We start from the raw sequence: 20,324 nt of genomic DNA, 5'->3' as shown, positions 1-20,324 counted from the left end.
GTGCTGGTCATGGTAAGGCCGAGCCTAGATCGGTTATGTATCATGAGCTTCAGGCAATTGAATTGGGGTTAAGGTTGGCTATGGGTTTATCTTTGACAAGAGTGGTGATAGCTACAGACTCTATGTCAGCCAAAGCATTGTTAAGTGCTGAGATTCTTAAGCCCCCTTGGAGGCTCAATCACTTGTGCAGGAAAATCAAGAAGCTGATGGGGTCCTTTGTGAGCTGTTCGATTCAACATGTCTTTCGAGAGGTCAATTTTGCTGCGGATTGGTTGTCAAAGAATGTCCCTAGTAGTGGTGAGCTGACCCTTAGGCCGAGTGAGCTGAGTTTGGAGCTGAGGCAAATCATTGAGGATGACAGGAGGGGCTTTATAAGAGTTAGGCATATATGATTGTAATATTTCTTTTGAGTTTCCTTTTTTGGCTGGTTGGGCCTATTTTTGATGTTTTATTTTGTTGGAGGAGTTCTTTTACTCCTTGTGGTATTGGTTGATTGGACTTTGTAGTTTTTTGGGTCAGGCTCCCTTCGCCTGCTGATCTATGCAAAAAAAAAAGAAATCACAATTGTCACTGGATTCAGCTAAACATCTAATTCGATCTTATATTTGATAGCGGAAGAATTTATTTGTTCAGTGGTATTCACTTTTCAGTTTCTAGCATGATATATTATAAGAATCTTGCTCTATCTTTTAATTACCTAACATGTGATGAACTCCTTTTTGTTTTGGTTTCCAGGTAGACTGGTGTTATAAGGAGATGTTATTTTGTTTTCTTAGAAGAGATTTTGCTGTCTGAGGTCCAAGCCGATTTGATTCTAATGTTCTGTTAAGGAGGTTGGTTATATTGGAAGGGGAATTTCTCTCTCTCTCTCTCTCTCTCTCTCTCTCTCTCTCTTTCTGTTTTTAATTTTTATACTTGTTAGAGATGTGTTTGCAGAAGCTTGAAAAGTTCTTTTCTTCTTTCCGAGTGATGTGAGTTGTACTTATTTTAGGGAAGACATTCCATTGTTTTCCAATCCTCTATTGTCCTCTAGATGTCTTCTTCCTTATTATAGGTATTAGTTATGTAAATATAGAAACAATGAGTACTTAATAATTTTTCAGGAGCCTAGAATACTCAAAAGTACACTTGCAGTCTCGTGCCCCAATGATGATCTATTTGAGGGCTAGGTTCTTTTTGTACGTGAAAAGGGGGTTATCTTATTGAGCATTCTTCTTTCAGTTTCTTTTCTTTCTTCATATCTTTTTGAATTGATGTACACACTTGTTTTTGTTCTTTTTTCCTAGGCATCTTTGTGATCGGGCGGCTAGTCTTATTCTGCCATGTTGATGTTAGAGAGGCGATGGGTTAAAAAGCCAGTCTAGATCGTTCCATTCTAGGGGTTTTTCAATAGTTATTAGTATTGATTTGATTCTATTGGTTTTCTAAGATGATTGGTGGAATAACCTTTGAACCCCCTCTCCAAATTATATTTTTCTTGTTTACTTGGTTATTGCAATGGAAGTTTATTTTCCTGTGGGGGATATTTGCTCTATGCTTCCTGTGCTATGACATTCCATTGTTTTTCTTTTCGACTAATCTAGGGTTTCGTAGTTAATTTAGTTTTGTTGTTTTTGGTTTGCGTTTTGATCTATATTTGGTTCTTTTGTCGTTTCTCTGAATAAACGTAGATTAATATGGCTTGGATTTTCATTCTTGATCAATTGATTGCTTCTGCAAATTCAACAGTTGTTAAGTTTCCGAAATTTTAATTGTCATTTGATTCAATTACAAATAGGGTTCAAGTTTGTATTTGATATTGAAGGGGCTAACTTCATTGATAATGACTTGTTAATGACTTCAGAGAATAATTTCGATGTGGATCTTATTATCTCTTTGTGCATGATAACATCAACATATGGATCACCTTCAGTACTTGCTGTGCTGGTTGTTTAAAGCAATAACGGTTTATTGATTCGATTGCTCTTCAGGAGGTGAGCACTGATTCATATTTGTTCAATTGAGCCCCAGCTTTTTGATTTTTATCCTTGTTCGTTTTTTATACGGACAAGGATAATATCATTTGTCCCTAGGGAATTGCAACAAGACACGATCTAGTTTTCTTTTTAGGGGGTTATCCTGATTTACATTGTTATGTAAAATTCTTCACTTAGGGTGTTGAGGATGTTTTTAAATACCTTCAAATAGTTTCAGGAGGTAAGCACTGATTCATATTTGTTCAATTGAGCCCCAACTTTTCGATTTTTATCCTTGTTCGTTTTTTATACGGACAAGGATAATATCATTTGTCCCTAGGGAATTGCAACAAGACACGATCTAGTTTTCTTTTTAGGGGGTTATCCTGATTTACATTGTTATGTAAAATTCTTCGCTTAGGGTGTTGAGGATGTTTTTAAATACCTTCAAATAGTTTCAGTAACCTGTCACATCGAAGATCTGTTCATCTAGAATCTGTTCTCGCCTTGGGGTTTTCTTCACGGATACGTAGGTATCCTCTCTGGATTTGTTTGTGCTAATCGGTATAGCTGCTTGACGTAACTTTATACCATCTCTTGGTCAGCAGAAGATTTATCCTTTTGTTTGGTGTCTTTCTAATAGTCTATAACCACCATATTCTGATTAATGGATTGCTTTTATGGGTATAGTTGCTTTCGCATAACTCTGAAACATCAGCTCGGTCATTTGAAGGTTTATCGTTTTAATCTACCAATATCTGTAACAAACAATGATTTATCAATGAGATACTTCAATCAAGGGCTGAAATCTGAGATTGTTTGAATTGATTGTTGTTTTCTCTAGTTGGTATCCTGCTTCTTGTCAACAAGATCCCAGTCTGTTGATTTTCTTTTTTGAGGGAGGGGTTCGACACCAAAAATGAAAATCTTGACGCGAAGGGAGTGTAGCTTATGCAACACATTAATTATTTTAGTTCATTATTACATATGTAATATGCATTATTAAAAGTTTAATGATGTTATACAGGAAAGTTGGTGTCTTCGGGAGGAAGATTGGGCTTTCTTCTTTCGTCTAAAGGGGGTTGTCTAGTTTCGGTTAACTGTTTCTTTGATTTTCTTTTTGCTTCCTGTCCAGGGATGATCTGTTCAAATAAAAAAGTTTGTAACCTTGTTTCCAATTTCTTTCTCAGGAATCTTTGTGATGGAATAGCTATTCCTCTTCCTGTATTTTAATGGGGAAGGCAGTGGGCAGTGGCTTTTAAACCTACGTGCTTTCTTTCTTTTTGTGCTTTTTATAGTACTTATAAGTATTTATTTCACTTCATTGTTTGGTAGGAGGAAGGGGTCAGCTATGTGGATGTAACTGGAATGTAGCGGAAGGGGTCTCTCTTAACTTGGTTCTTTAACTTTTATCCTCGTTAGAGAAGATGTGAAATAATAGTTGACACATGAAAAATTCATTTGTTTTTTTCAAGGGATGTTCGAATTGGACCTACTCCAGTGAGATGCTATTCAGTTTGCTCTGAAGAAGGTTTTCCTATTTTGCATATATTTCATAAACTCTTCCTTATAGTTGATTTATTCTTCTCTAAGGGTTTACGTATTTATGTCATATTGTCAATAACATTTAATTTATTTAATACTTTGAGGAATGTGCGATATCCATAAATAAGTTGCCTACGTTTTTCTCCTCCCCAGGGAAACATCATGGTTTCTATTGTGCGATATTTGAAGCGACTTGCAAGTTGCAATAAACCATCATTCCCCAACATGTGCAGTCCTCCATTGTGTTTTGTGTTGGTTCCGAGGGCGAGTGGATATCGAGTTGAGACTTCTTCTTCGAAAAACATTTCTGCCTGACGATCCATTCGAATTTTCCTCCAATCGTTTTCAAGTACTTATTGGAAGGGGTTTTTCTCTCTTTGTTTTTTCAATTTCTACACATGTTAGAAATGTGTTTGTAGAACCATGAAAAGTTCATTTTTTGCAGGGATGTGAGAATTGTACTTATTCGAGGGAGACATTACATGTTGTGAAATGCAGGGTTCTCTTATCCTCTGCTGTCCTATAGAAGTCTTCTTCCTTATTGTTGCTTTATGAAGATATTGGTTATGTGATATTGAAACAATGAATCTGCTTAATGTTTTTTCAGGAGCCTGCAGTACTCAAAAGTACTCCCGCGTCCAATGGTGATCTAAGGGCTAAGTTATTTTTATTTCCGAGAAGGGGATTATCGAACGGAACTTTCTTCTTTCAGTTTTTTTTCTTTATTCCTATCTTCTTGAATTGATGTATATATTTGTTTTTGTTCTTTTTCTCAGGCATCTTTGTGACGGGATGATATCCCCTTCCTGTTAATCGTATCTTCTCCGAATCAGTTCGCGTAGGTTATGAAATCTTTCTTCTTTCAGTTTCTTTTCTTTATTCATACCTTAATTTTTGTAAATATTCTTTTTTGTTCTTTTTTTCTGAGGCATCTTTGTGACGGACGGTACCTGTTTGTGTTAATGGTATCTTGTCTGAATCTGTTTGTCTATATTACGAAATCTTGGTCATCCGATTGTTTTTTTTGTAGGTTTGATATCTCTTAAAATGCTTTATAGCGCCAAATTGTGATTATGGTCAAAGGTTTAGTTCTTTGGGTAGTAATAAGTTTCAGAATGTTCTACATTGAACTCCGTGTATGCATCTAAAGGGGGTTGTCTTGTTCAGCGTTTTCCTCTCAGCCGTTTAATGCTTCATCACTTCAGGGGTATCTTTTCAAATGAAAATAACTTCCGTTCTATTTTATTTTTCAGGGTTTGTGGCGGAACATTTGGTCATATTCTACATGTATTTTGATGGGAAGACGGTGGCTTATTGTAAAACCTTCCTTTGTTCTCTATCTTTGTGATTGGGTTTTCAGTAGTTCAATTGTTCTTTGCTATTATTTATTGTTTGGTAGGTGGACTGGGTTCAACTACGATGGGGTCTCTCGTAACTTGCTTCCGTAACTTCTTTTTTTCTTAAATTTTTTTTTTTGAGAATTCGACTACGATGTACGTTAGTCGTTACAAGGCATTGATATATCATGAAGATGTGATAAGCACGATAACCGCCTAAGTTAAACCATTAATGACAGAGGCCTAAAGCCGAACAACATGTGTTCCATACTTAGCCATCAAGATTCAGATGATCATTTCTTTCCGGTTGCTAAAGTCATTTGGAATTCTGTGATTCCTCCTAGAGTTAGTTTTGGGGTTTGGGCTGCTGTGCTGGGCAAAATCCCAACCCTCAATAACCTCAGGAGACGTGGGATGATCTTGCCTAGTAGATGTATCTGTTGCAAGGAGCAGGAGGAGTCGTCTAATCACTTGTTCATCCATTGTAAGGAGGCGACCAATCTCTGGTTATTTTTCCTAAATCAAGCTGAGATTCATGTATGTTTGCCTTCCTCTCTGCACATGTTGTTGGAGCAATGGAGCGCTCTGGCCACTAAGGGTATTAAGAAAGAGTTGTGGAATCTTATTCCTAATGCAATTGTGTGGTCTATTTGGAAGTTTAGGAACTCCTGTACCTTTAAGGAGTCTGCTAGGCCCACTAGGATTGAAATCGAAGATGTTTTAGGACTTTTTTTTCACTGGTCTAGGACCCTGCCTTGGGCTAGCAGTATCACTTTTTGGATTTCATACTGAATTGGAAGGAGATTGTGTCGTAACTTGTTCCCTCACAATCTCTTTCCAATTCCTTTGTATTCAGTAATAACCCAAGTTCTATAAACCATAGATTCCACCTCCTCTAGGAATCGAACGTGGGACCTCTAGGGTTTTGGAGTTTATGTCAACACTTTCAACCACTTGGGCAAGCAAGTGTCGACTCTTTAACTTCTATTCGCGTTAGAGTAATAATAATTGAAGCATGCGAAATTCTTTTGTTTTTTCCAGGGTCTTTGAATTGGACTTACTTCAAGGAGTTGTAATTCTGTTTGCTCTCAAGGGGTTTTCCTGGTTTCCATAGATTGCATAAAACCTTCATTCATATTGTTAGTTTATCTTTCTACATCAGGGTTTACCTATTTAGAGTGTGCAAAAATTCGTTTGGTTTTCCTAGGATCTTCGAATTGGATGTTCGAAGATAAGATAATATTAGCCTTTTTCATTTGCTACAATAATAGAGATTAAACTGTTTAAGAAATAAGAACTATAAATATTTTTACTTCATGTGTTGCATAAACTTAGATGATGCTTGTAAGTTCTATTCTTTCTATAGATGCGTTCGCCTTGAGGCAAAAACATACTGCCTCGCCTTTAGGCGCGTAGTGTACTCTACCAAATTTTGAAACATTGTTCTCATGTCCATCAGGCTACAGTACACTATTAATTTCCCTTCACAGTTTCTAATATGCGCTATTAAAAATGTTGTTGTATCTTATGAGTTATGACTCGCTATCGTGTGAATTCAAACTTCGTATTTGTTGGTTTGAAGGATGACTGGCGTCTTGAGTCGACTTTAATTATGTTTCCTAGATAGGATTTCCCTGTTGAATTGATTCCTGCTCAGTCCCCCTTCATTCTATGCGGACCCCTGCCCGAAACCCTGCTTTGGTGGGTCGTCCGAGATCCTTTCGATGACCTATGTTGTGTTTAAGGGATATCTATATGATATGATCCGATCGATTGCATAAGGCCCGCGGTAGCAACGGAACCGGGGAAAGTATATATATGATTTTGTCCTTTATAATCATTACTAATTAGTTGTTTATCTTTTTTTTTTTGAGAAATCGACTACGATTTACGTTAGTCGCTACAGGGCATTGATACATCATTAAGATGTGATAAGCACGATAACCGCCTAAGTTAAACCAATAATTACAACATCTACTTTATTTAGTGCCTAAATTACATGGGATAAATCTTGGTGATAAACTGCTTCCACTGAGACTCGATCCCAAGACCTCATTGGCTTAAGAGGGATGTCCTACTACTACACCAAAGGGTGGTGGACAATTAGTTGTTTATCTTGGAAGGGGGTTCGGGTCTTTTAACTTTCTTTTTTGATTTTTTTAACCAGGTTGGTGGAGTAATTATTGAAGCATGGAAAGTCCATCCGTTTTTTGCCTAGGGATTTGAAAACTGGTCTTTCTCTAGGGAGGCATTATCTTGTTTTGTGAATTGAGGGGGTTTTCCCTATCTAATGTCGTTCTATAGAGTCTTCTTCCTTACTGGTGGTTTATGAAGGTGTTAGTTATGCAAATGCAGAAAAGGTAAAACCAGTGAATACATTTTGAGGAATCTGCCGGACCTCTCATGTCGTGTGGTGTTCTATTTGAAAACTGGGTTCTTATGTCTTTTTCATTGAACTTTCTTCTTAGTTTCTTCATTAGGTGGTTTACTTGAATTGACGGACATAATTTATTTCGTTCTCTTTATGAGGGATTTTCGTGATGGAATGGTTATCCTGCTGCTAGGAAGATTGTGGTCAACATTGTCAAGTTAACTGTGAGAAGGGGTCTTCCGAACTTTTGATTTTTATCCATGTTGGAGAAGTTACCATTAACACATGCCATATCATTTGACGTTTAGAGGGATTTGCAACGAGACACGATCTGGTTTCCTCCTCTCAAGGGTGTTGTGGGTGTTAGTACCTAATTAATTACCCTTGTATTTTCAGGTATCAGCTATGTTGTTTTGGGCGTGAGGCGAGGCGAGGCGACAGACTCATCCCCTCGCCTTGGCGAGCTTAGGCGAGCTGAGGCGACAAATAGTATATATTTAAGTAATACATACATACCTAATTACCAACATAAAAATAACTAAATAAACACTCAAAGTATGAATTATGAAAGAGTATGAAAGTATTAAGTATGAAGCGTACTCTGTTTTTAGCAACAAAAAAGAGTATGAGAGTATGAAAGTATGAATGTATGGAAGTATGAAAGAGTTGCTACCTTGCTGAAAACTATTGTCTACAACAGTAAACAAGTTTTTTTTTTTCAAGTTAATAGTAAGTAAACAAGTTAAAAGTAAGTAAACAAGTCAAGAGTAAACAAACAAGTTAAGAATAAGTGAAAAACAAAAAAAGAGTTGCTGAAAATCACTAAGAACAGCAAAAAAAAAAAAAGTGGGAAATCGAGTTTGGACTGTTTGGTAGAGAGAAGAAATAGAAACTAGAAGAAGGAAAAGAAGAAGAGGGTAGAAACCGAGTTACCTAATGATGAAATCAACTTAGTTTAGTGGAGAAGAAGATGAAGAACTCTCGGTCATGGAGGTTTTGTTCGTTTAGGGCAAGTTAGAGAGAGAAACAGATTAGGAAAGTCGATTTAGATGGTCTGTCCGTTTGGGCAAAAGCCTAAAATTAAAAAAATTCTGTGGGCACTACCCTATCTCGACTTGGGCCGCCTCTCGCTTCCCCTGGGGCGCTTAAAGGCGCTCGCCTAAGCGTCTGAAGGCGCCACCAGGGGAAACCTGTTGTTCTCGCCTCAAAAAAAGGCGACACCTTTGGCAACCTGTCGCTTTGGGCGCTTAGGCGCGCCTTGGCGTCGCCTTGGCGTCGCCTTTTACAACATAGGGTCTCAGTGACATTTAAAAATCTGGTTCGTATTCCTCTTATGCTAGGAGAAACACTATCATTTAGCTATAGAAGCATGAATGCATGATAGTTTTCATTCCAGGGAGACATTACATTGTTTTGTGAAATGCAGGGTTTTTTCTGTCCTGCAGAAGTCTTCTTAGTTATTGCTACTTTATGAAGGTTAGTTATGTAAATGTAGAAACAAGGAATCTACTTAATACTTTTTCAGGAGCCACAATACTCAAAAGTACTCTTGTTGTGTCCCAATCATGATCCACTTGAGGGCCATGTTCTTTTTATCTGTGAAAAGGGGGTCATCTAATTAAACTTTCGTCTTTCGCTTTCTTTCCTTTCTTCTTATTTGTCGTTGTTCTCTTCTGGGACATCTTTGTGATGGGACGGCTAGTCTTATTCTGCCATGTTAATATTAGAGAGGCGATGGGTTAGAAAGTTATTCTAGTATGTTTCATTTTAGGGTGATTTTAATAGTTATAAGTACTCATTTGATTCTATTGGTTTTCTAGGATAATTGGGGCTTATCTGGAATGCTTTTTACCAGGGACTCATAGAGCCTGGTGTTCCTTATTAGAGCCATTCGAATTTGCCTCTGATCCTTTTCAAGCACTAATGCGTCCATCTTAGGAAGCGGGTGTTCTAGTTCTTAACTTAATTCTTTGATTTTTATCCAAGTTAAAGGATTAATAATTAGAGCAAGTGAAATTTGTTTGATTTTCCCAGCTATCTACAGAATGGTCTTACTCCAAGAGATGTTATTTGGCTATGTCTTGGGGGGTTTGCCTATTTTGCATCAGTTCCCCAATGTTCATTCTTTCACTTTTCGTTTATAACTCTGTATGAGGGAGTACCTCTAGCATCAAATGTATTTAATACGTTTCAGGAGTATCCCATACCCAAAGACCGGCTTTCCATGCGTTTCTCATGTGCCTGGGGTAAACATTTACACTATTAAATTTATTTTTTAGTTTCTAGCTTGTTATATCGTGAGAATCTCGCTCTATCTTTTCATTGTCTAACATGTGATGAACTTATTTTTATCCGTTTCGAGGACTAGTGTTATAGGGAGACGTGTATTTGATTTCTCATAAGAGATTTTCCTGTCTAAGGTCCAAGCTCATTTGCCTCCGAAGTTTCGTCCTTTTCTACTTCTAATGAGCTCTTTATATTGGGAGAGGGTTTTCTCGCTCTTTGCTTTTTCAAATTTATACTCGGTAGAGGTGTGTTTGTAAAATCATGAAAAGTTAATTTATTTTTTGGCAGGGATGATAGGATTGCACTTATTCCACGAAGACATTACATTGTTTTGTGAAATGCCCTATCCTCTATCGTCCTATAGAAGTCTTCTTCCTTATTGTTCCTTTATGAAGTTGCTAGTTATGTTTATATAGAAAAAATGTATCCATTTAATACATTTTCAGGAGCCACAATACTCCAAAGTACTCTCGCGCCCCAATGGTGATTATTTGAGGGCCAGGTCCTTTTTTTTTGTGAAAAGGGGGTGATCTTATTGAACTTTCTTCTTGAATTGATGTACACATTTGTTTTTTGTTCTCTTTCTCAGGCATCTCTGTGATGGGACTGGTAATTGTATTCTACCTTGTTAATGTATGAGAAGCAATGGGTTAAAAAGGTGTTCTATTTCGTTTCGTTTTAGGGTGTTTTCAATAGTTATGAGTACTCATTTGATTTATTGGTTTGGTAGAATGATTAGGGTCAGCTTTGTCAAGTTAACTATGTGAGGCTTCCCGAAGTCGCTTCTTTGATTTTTGTCTTTGTTAGAGAAACTATAATTAACTAAAGCAAAATCAATTCTCGTTTTTCAGGGATTTGCTACTTGGACCAACTCCAAGGAGAGGCTATCCAAATATTATCTGGTTACATTAGTATTCTCTGTACGAGGTTACCTATCCAAATATTTTCAAGAATCTGCGATATTTAAAACTCTTGTTCCGTCTTTCGCTTATGGCCTTCCATGGGAGAACGGTACCATGTAAATTTCTTTTGATCTCTTTTAGTTTGTCGCTAGCATAAATGATGCGGAATTTTCTCTAACAATCTGTTTCCTAACATGTCGCTTAACCCTTTCTTTATTGTTTGTAGTCCAGGACGATGCTGGTGTATTGTGGACTTAATTTATCTTCTTAAAACGGCTTCCCGTCTCAAGTTTTATGAGGATGAAGGTAGTGGTTTTTCTTTAGTTTCATTTGGAGAATACCTCAATTGTTTTCTGTCTTTGTAGTTGCTTATTTGTATTTGGTGTGCATGTCTCTTGGACTTCATCGTAGTCGTAGCTTTATATGGTTTGGATATATGTGCAGAAGTCTGGCTTCCCTGAAGCGGGTTTTCAATTTCAAGTTGATTATTTAGAGGGGTGAATTCTTTGCGAAGGCTTCTTTCTGGTCCAATCGTTGACCAATTGGGATTTCTTCACTTATCGTCGGAACAACATTATGGGGTGTTAGCAATTAAAAGTCAGATAATCTACTGGTGGAAACTATTAACACTTGAACTCCTGAATATGGCTTTCTTGTTAAGTTGGTTGTTTCAATGGAAGTTATCTTCCAGTGGGGGATATTTGTTCCATACTTCCTGTACTATGACAGTGCCATTCCACTGTTTTCTTTCGACTAATCTAGGGTTTCGTAGTTAATATGGTTTTATTGTTTTTGGTTCGCGTTTCGAACATCTAGATTTGATTCTTCAATCGTTTCTCTGATTAGCGTAGTATAACATGGGTTGGATTTTGACATTTTCATTCTTGATCAGTTGATTGCTTCTGCAAATTCGGTAGAAGAATCAAATTTGTATTTGATATTGAAGGGGTTATTAGTTCATCGATAATTACTTTTTAATGACTTAAGAAAATGAATATGATGCCGAACTTATCATGTTCATGTGCATGATAAGATCTATATGAGGATCACCTTCAGTACTTGTTGTGCTGGTGGTCTAAACCAAAAACAGTTTATTGGTTCAATTGCTCTTCAGAGGGGAAGCATAGGTTCATATTCTTCCAATTGAGCCCCAGATGTGGCTTCTAAGGAAGCTTTCAGCGAACTGTAGGATCGTCTGTGTCGATGTATCAGAATTTTTGGTATAGAAACTTGAAACATTATCTAGTTTTTCAGTTACTCTATCTGAAATCTATTGTTGATTGGGTGTTTCTTTATAGAAGCTTAGGTATCCGCTCGTGGTGTAACAGGTATGGCTGCTTCTGCGTAACTTCAGGATATTTCAACCAGGAGGTAAAATTTGAGAATGTCTTTGAAGTGATTGTTGTTTCTCTAATTGGTAGCACAGTTCTTGGAACTAAACGCAAATGTTTACGTGCAGGGAGTCTAGCATATGCAATGCATTATAGGTTTTCCTAGTTTATTGTTAATACTGAAATATGCAATATAACTTGTTTCACAATCTTCTACAGGAAAGTCAGTGTCTTTGTTACGCCGAATAGTGGCCTTTGTTCATTCGTCTAACGGGGGTTGTCTAGTTTAGTGCCTTCCTGTCAGTTCGTAGGGGGATCTTTGTAAATGAAAAATTGATAGCTTTTGTTCCCGATTTCTTGCTAAGTTGTTTTTCTGATGGAATATTTATTCCTATTCATCCTGCATTGGGGAAGGCTTTGGTTTTTGATATGCCTTCCTACGGTATTTATAATTGTGGTCGGGTCTCTTTAGCTTGTCAATTGTGAGCTGTTGTTGCTGATGTATTTGAAGGAGTGTCTCTTATTAACTTTTATCCTTGTTAGAGGAATAATAATTTAGTCATGCAAAATTCATTTGTTTTTCCCCTGGGATTTTTTAATTGGCTTACTTGAAGGAGACGTGATTTGGTTTGCTCTCAAGGGCTTTTCCTGTTACCCGTAGATTGGATAGAACTCTTCCCTGTCGTTTTTATCCTTCTGAAGGAGGGTTTGCCGCTTTATCCCGGTAACGTTTAATCTATTTAATACTTTCGGGAATATGCAATATCTGTGGATCAGCTGTACATGTGTGTCTCCTTCCCCTGAGGAAAACAACACTAATAAATTACATTTTTGGTATCTAGTGTGCCATATTGTAGGAATTTTGCTACATCATTTCACTCCCTAACATGTATAATCATGCATTTTGTTATTTTCTTATTTTGAGGATGAGTGAGTGTCTAGTGGAGATGTTATCTTGGAAGTGCGCAAAATTCATTTGATATCCCAAGGATGTGAGAATTGGACTCTCTCGAGGGAGGTATTACCTTGTTTTGTGATTGTAGAGGGTTCTCCTATCTTCTATTGTTCTATAGTCTTCTTCCTTATTGGTGTTTTTATATGGTGCTAGTTAACTCTGTAAAACAAGATGAGGGTGCAAGCAAGATGTGGCATTTCTTTCTAAACTCCGTAACAGCTTCATGGTGTCAGCCAAGAAATATTTATCAATTTTTTGAGCAATGGGGCAGACTATACAGAAGCAGCTCTAGGAAAGAGGTCTGGGATCTCATTCTCTTTGCCATAATATGGTCTATCTTGAAAGATAGAAATGAGAAAACTTTCAAGGTGACTAGTGATTCCAATAGCCTCGAGGTGGTTTTAGCTCTATGGTTTCATTGGAGTAGGAATTCTAGTTGGGCAAAAGGGAAGTCGTTCTATGACTTTACCTCTAAATGGGATGAGTTGATGATGTAATCTTTAGCGTCTAGTCTGCTCTCTTCATTGTACTATACCACCTTTTTTTCATATATTAATTCAAACTTTTCAAAAAAAAAGGTACTACTTAACTTAAGAAAATAAAACAGTGAATCTACTATAGTACCTAAGTATTCTTGTTTCAAGTGGTGTTCTATTTGAGGACTGGGTTCTTTTGTTTCTTGTGAAGGGGGTTTTCTGATTGAACTTACCTCTTTCAGTTTCTTATTTTTTCTTCATGAGGTCTTCTTCAATTGAAAGACATAATTCATGTTCTTTCTCCTTCTCAGGGATCTTCGTGTGGGATGGTCAGTCCTATTCTTCCATAATTTATTGGTTTGCTAAGACAATTGTGGTCATCTTCGTCAAATTAACTGTGTGAAGAGGCTTCTGAACTGCTAGTTTCTTTGATTGTTTCCTCGGCGGAGAAGTTATAATTAACGCATGCAAAAATCAATTTAGGGGGTTTTCCTGATTTATATTGTTATATGGAAGTCTTCTCTAAGGGTGTCATTACCTAATTTCCTATCCAATATTTCAGGAACAATATCACTTAAGTTTCTTATGTTTTTTAGTTTCTAGCTTGCATAAATTGAGGAGTTTGCTCTAATGTCCATTCGCTAACATGTTTTCAGGACCATTTAATTAATTGCGGCTATTTTAGAACAACTGAGGTTTACTTCACGGAGGGAATTTGGTTTGTCTCAAGCTTCGTTCAGGTTTTCCTGCCCCAGTTTCATTTCTGTGTACTTCAGAATTTTTCTGTGCTGTAGTTGTTAGGTGTCTTTTTTTATGTGTCTTGGACTTGCTTCATCATGGTCGATTGTCTTGTAGGGCTCAAATACGTGTAGATTCTGTAGGGGTTTTCTATTTCAAGCTGATTATGTAGAGTGGTATTTGTTTCTTGTGTAGGTTTTTATCACGTTCGAATGTTGACCAAATAGTAGGTAGTCCTTCAAGTTTCATACAGGGATAACGTTACGGAGTGTTAGTTTCTAAAATTTGGATGATCTTTTGATGTAGAAAAGGGTGACACTTGAACTCCCACTCTAAAATCTACTTTGTTTTTTTTTTATTGGCTGTGTTAATATTGTCTCTTCAGTTTCTCTTTTCTTCCGCTTAGTCTGGTAACATTTCCACATTTCGAGGGGATAAATTAATCTTGGTCTCTTAGTTGTATTACTTATGTACAGATGATAGGATCTACTCGGAGAAGCGATCGAATTGTTAAGGAGGTTTTATATCCTATCTTGGTTCTTTAGTTCATAGGTTCTCTATTTGACTATTGAGTACATGCAATTTCTTTCTCCTTATTTCAGGGACTCGGTTGGAGGTTTTAGCACCCCGTACCTGCTCGCAACAATTCAGGAAACAGTTACGTTTTGATTGACCCCTAAAAACCTAACCCTTTTGTAGTTTCACTTTTGGTATTCCTCTGAACCTCCCTTCCTCATTTTCCCATGGTAATTGAGATTTAACCCTTGAAGAACTGGTGTGGTACTTCTTTTCGAGGGAGTTTTCTGTCCTTGTTCCATGGAAGTATGTTTTTGTGTTTAGGTTATGTTTGTTCCGACGACTACAAGATCTAGTTGGATATAACGATGCTATTTGCGTGATTTTGCTGGTCGAAAATCTGATGATCGCTGGCATTTGGTATACTAGGACTTGGATTTAAGCTGAGCCTGTTTAATCTCAAGGGGGTTTTCTACTTCTTGCTCCGCCGAAAGGTTAGTTTACAATTCCTCCGATTTTCCCGCCGTGTTTAAAATTCCTTGACCTTTTTAGATTTTGCGCTTGTTGTAGTATGGAAGTGCTCTCCTGTTAAAAAGTAGTGTTCGAATTTCTTCCTTAAATTGGTGTGGAACTTTTGCTTTCTTTGGTTTTTTATCCTATAAGGTAATTGAATTTCTTGTATTGCCGCAAAGAGGATCTTTCTAGATTTGCTTTTTGTACGGTGGAATTAGGTTGACATAGTTTCATGGTTTCTTCTTGAAGCAGGTTTACTACACCCAACACGTAGAAGTTTCTTATTTTTGTAAGACAACATCTTTACGGCATTTCATTTGCGATTGCCTCCAAGTATTTGAGGAAATTTCAGTGGAAGTTTGCTATCCAGCACTCGTCTTGATCTTCCATTTTCTAGGACTATGGATTTCACTGAAAAATCACTTGGTCTTTCTGAGGATGTCCTTATTTTGAATTGTTTGTGTAGCAGTTTGGTAATTCTCACTTCATTTTTAGGGTTTGCATTACAGTAGTTGTTGCTGTCCATACTTAACCAACTGAAGTGATTGTTCTTGCTGCATTCTTTGCTTTCCAGAGGACTTTAATTGGAGATTTAAGTTTTAACTTGCTTCCTCTTTTATTTTATCTTTGTTTGTCTTTCGAAGGTGCTAGAGGGTCTTTTGTTTCTTGTGGTTGAGATTCCTTCGGGTTGATAAGGGCCCGTTTGACCTAGTACTGTAATACAACTTATTTGCTCAGAAATTCTTTTTTCATCTTATCTGAGACCTACGCTATTTGTCAAATGGTCCTTGCTTTAGATGTACTTCTTTGCCGTTGCAAGGGAAGGCTTCATGGTGGTTAATATTTTTGTGTGCTGCGTAACATCACTTGTTGTAGTTACGCTGCTATGTTTATCTCTTGCTATTTATCTGGCTCCATCTGTGCTTCTTCTCTGGATCAGTTAGTTTTCTCTGTTTTCAGTGGTTACTTTATACTGTCAATAGTGCAGGTCATACACCAATGGAGCAGGATCAGACAAAAAAAACATAAGAAGGATATGTGGAAGCCCATTCCAAGGGCAATAGTGTGGTGTGGTCTGTTTGGAAGTTCGGAAATAACAGGACATTCAAAGAGTGTAATGAGAACAGCTTGCTAGAGGCCGAGGACATTCAAAGCCTCCTATTTGGATTTTATTTTGAACTGGTATGAGCTAATGAAGTAACATATAAACTTCGTAGTAACATGTAAACTTCCTAGTCAATTCCCAAGTTTTTGTACACACCTTCTTTTCATATTAATTCAAATCTTAAAAAAAAAAATGAGCCACGGCTGTGTGGTTTCCGACGACGCTTTCGTGGAAAACAGTAACATCACTATGTTGATGTCAAATATGTATGGCTCTTTTTGCGTAACTTTGTGACATTCTGGTCATTCTAAGGTTTATTGTGTTGGTTTGATATCTTTATAATGCCTCGCAACTCTACATTGTGATTGAAGTGATTGTTGTTTTCTTTTGTTGGTAGCACACTTCGTGTCAATTAGGTCTAAGTCTGTATATTGTTTTCATGGGAAGCTTTTGAAACCAAAAGCGGAAATCTTTACCTGAAGGGAGTCTAGCTTATGCAATGCACTATAGATTGGACTGACACCGACGAGATTCAGCCGAAAGGGTCTTTCTTAACTTGCTTCTTTAACTTTTATCCTTGTTAGAGGAAATGAGGAGTAATAGTTGACACATGCAAAATTCATTTGTTTTATTCCAGGCATCCTCAAATTGGCTTGACTCCAACAAGATGTGATTCAGTTTAGTCTCAATGAGGTTTTCCTATTTTGCATATATATCACAAAACTCTTCCTTATCGTTGATTTATCCTTCTCAATGAGGGCTTACGTATTCATACCGATCGCATTTAACTTTATTTGATACTTCAGGAATATGCAATATCCATACGTCAGTTGTATGCGTTCCTTTCCTCCCTAAGGAAATATTACTGGTTTCTAGTGTGCGATATTTAAAGGATCTTGGTATATACTTTCATTCCCAGCATGTGCAGTTCTCCATTCTGTTATTTGTTGGTTTCGAGGACGAGTCTGTAAATTGAGAGATTCTTTTTGAAGAAATTTAATGCTAGGAGATCCACTCGAATTTACCTGTAATCTATAAGTATTAAGGAGTTTATCTGGAAAGTGGGCGTTGTACCTTTTAACTTGCTTCTGTTATTCTTATTTATGTTAAAGGATGAGTAATTAGATCATGCGGAATACGTATGCCTTTCCTAGGAATCTAGAAATTGGACTAACTCCTAGGAGATGTTATTTGGTTCGCTCCCAAGGTGGTTTCCTATTTTTCATCGATCCAACAATGTTCTTCTTTGTCATTGAACGTGTATAACTCTATGTGAGGGTGTACTCTCTAGATACACAACATCAAATGTTAATACATCACAAGAGTATCCCATACCCAAAGACCGACTTTCCATGTTTTTCTGATGTCCCTGGGGAAAAAAATACACTATTAAATTTTCTTTTCTGTTTTAGCATGCTATATTTTAAGGATCTTGCTTTATCTTTTCATTCCTTAACATGTGACGAACTCCATGTTTTGCCTGGTGTTATGAGGAGACGTTAATTTGTTTTATAAGAACATATTTTCCTGTCTGAGGTCCAAGTCAATTTGCCTCTTAAGAACTCTCTTGTTCTACATATCTTCTCGAATTGATGAACTTTTTTTTTTGTTCTTTTTCTCAGGGATCTTTGCGACGGGGCGGCTAGTCTTATTCGGGCCATGTTAAAGTTAGAGAGGCGATGGGTTAAAGTACTCATTTGATTATTTGATTATTTGATTTTCATCCTTGCTAGAAAAAACTATAAATAACGGAAGCAAATCAACTGATTTTTTTGCAGAGGTTTGCACCTTGGACCAACTCTTAGAAGACGTGATCTAGTTTAGTCTCAATACCTTATTATGTATCCAAATAGTTTTCAGAAATCTACGATTTTCAAAAATTAGTTTCTTTCTTTCGCTTGTGGCCTTCTTCGGGAGAATAATACCATTTAAATTTCTTTTGTTCTCTAACAATTTCGTCGCCAACCTGTCGCGTGGACCTTTTCTTTGGTGTTGGTATTCTAGGACAACGTTGGTGTATAGAGGAGGCAATTTATCTTTTTAAATGGGGATCCCATCTCAAGTTCAATGTGCACAAATCAGTTTTCTGTCTAGATTTCATTTGGAGAATACCTATAAAGTTTTTCTTTCTTGTAGTTGTTTGGTTGTATTCGGTGTACATGTGTTGTACTTCATCTTTGGTTGGTTGCTTTGTAGGGGTTGGACACTTACTCCAGAGTCGATAATTATTCAAACCAATCACATCAGGATTGCCTTCAATACTTGCTGTGCTGGTTGTTTAAACCGATCAATTTTTGACCAATTGGGATTCCTTCACTTATCATTGGGACAGCATTATGGGGTGTTAGCTACTAAAATCGAATCATCTCCTGGTGAAAAATAGTAACACTTGAACTTCCTCTCTAAAATCTGTTTTTCTTGTTTAATTGGTTGTTTCACTGGAAGTTATCTTCTAGTGGAGGATATCTCTTCCATGCTTCTTGTAAAATATGACAGTGCCATTTTTTTTCTTTTAGACCAATCTAGGGTTTTGTAGTTACTTCGTTTTTCCGATTAGGCGTAGTATAATATGAGTTTGATTTTCATTTTTGATCAAGTGATTGCTTTTGCAGTGTCGATAGTTGTTCAAACCAATCACATCAGGGTCGCCTTCAATACTTGCTGTGCTGGTTGTTTAAACCGATCATAGTTTATTGATTGGATTTTCAGGGGGGAGCGGAGATTTATATTCTTCTAATTGATCTCCAGCTGTGTGATTTCCAAGGAAGCTTTCGAGTGAACAGTAAGATCGGTTTGTCGATGTATCAGACATGTCGGTACAGAAATTAAACATATTTAGTTTTTCAGTTTGTTTATTCGGAACCTATTCTCGATTGGTTTTTTCTTTACAGACGCTTAGGCATTGGTTCGTGTTAACGGGTATGGGCGTATGGCTGCTCTCGCGTAACTTCAGGACATCTAGTTTTTCAGTCTGTTTATCTGGAATCTATTCTCGATTGGTTTTTTCTTTACAGATGCTTTAGGCATCAGTTCGTGTTAATGGGTATGGGCGTATGGCTGCTCTCGTGTAACTTCTGGACATCTTGGTCATCTGTATATTTCAACCTGGATTTCAAACTTGAGAATGTCTTGGAAGTACTTGTTGTTTCTCTAGTTGGCGCCAAAATTATTGGCATTAAAAACGGAAATCTTTACGTGCAGGGAGTCTAGCTCTTGTAATGCATTATATGTATGTTAGTTCATTGTTAAATACTGAAATATACAATACGATAATTATAACAATGTTCTAAAGGGAAGTCAATTTCGTTATTATGAGGAAGATTGGGCTTTGTTCATTCCTCTAAAGGGGGTTGTCTAGTTTAACGCTTTCCTCTCATTTCTTACTTCTTCAGGGAATCTTTTACATTAAAACTTGGTAACTTCTGATGGAATATCTATTCCTGTTCCTCCCGCATTCCAAGGTGAAGGCACTGGATTTTGATATGCGTTCATGCGATGTTTATATTTGTGGTTAGGTCTTTTTAGCTGGTCAACTCTGAGGTGTTTATTGTGATGTATTTGAAGGGGTCTGTCTTAACTTGCTTTAGCTTTTATCCGTGTTGGAGGAATATTAACAGAAGCATGCAAACTTAATTTGTTTTTTGTTCCCAGGGATCTATGAATTGGCTTTACTCCAAGCAGACGTGATTTGATTTGCTCTCACGGGGGTTATCCTATTTTCCATAGATTGCATAGGACTCTTTCTTGTCGTTTGTATATCTTTCTCTATGAGGGTTTACCTATTTATATCGGTGATGTTTAATCTATGTAATACTCAGGAATACGCAATATCCGTAGATCAGCTGGACATGTGTTTCTCATGGGCCTCGGGAAAATAGTACTTAAATTACTTATCTGGTTTCTAGTGTGCGATATTTCAAGATCTTGCTACATCTTTTTACGCCCTAACATGTGCAATCCTGCATTGTGTTATTTTTTTTGGCTTTTAGGACGAGTGATTTTCTAAAGGAGACCTCTTTGACGAGCTGCCATATTGAATTTGCCTCTAAATTTAATCCTTTTCAATTCCCGATGAGTTCATCTTGGAAGGGGGTGTTCTATTTCTTAACTCGCTTCTTTAAGTTTTATCCATGTTAAAGGAATATGATAGTGTGCAAAATTCATTTGATTTTCCAGGGATGTGAGGATTGGACTCTCTTCAGGGAGGCATTACCTTGTTTTGTGAAACGAGGGGGTTTTCCTATCTTCTATTGTTCTGTAGAGTCTTGTCCCTTATGTGGTTTATGAAGGTGTT

General features: G+C 37.1%; 1 long non-coding RNA gene across 1 annotated transcript; it reads left to right on the top strand.

The window, feature by feature from the left end:
• Positions 1–555: 555 nt before the first annotated feature.
• LOC147557383 (uncharacterized) lies at positions 556–16,141 on the top strand. Its single transcript, XR_015234012.1, has 17 exons — positions 556–635; positions 736–833; positions 1,287–1,973; positions 2,983–3,486; positions 3,654–3,849; positions 3,946–4,895; positions 7,005–7,197; positions 7,306–7,432; positions 7,517–7,604; positions 9,029–9,454; positions 10,084–10,152; positions 10,346–10,505; positions 10,623–10,702; positions 11,698–11,767; positions 13,815–13,898; positions 14,373–14,906; positions 15,909–16,141. It is a non-coding gene; the product is annotated as an uncharacterized LOC147557383 (long non-coding RNA).
• The last annotated feature ends 4,183 nt before the right edge of the window (positions 16,142–20,324 follow it).

The sequence above is a fragment of the Eschscholzia californica genome, unplaced genomic scaffold, assembly GCF_041429995.1.
Source record: "Eschscholzia californica isolate CP2 unplaced genomic scaffold, dmEscCali1.0.p SCAF_2, whole genome shotgun sequence".
Lineage (NCBI taxonomy): Eukaryota > Viridiplantae > Streptophyta > Magnoliopsida > Ranunculales > Papaveraceae > Eschscholzia > Eschscholzia californica.
Note: the sequence above shows the minus strand (reverse complement) of the source record. Positions and strands in the feature narration are given on the sequence as shown.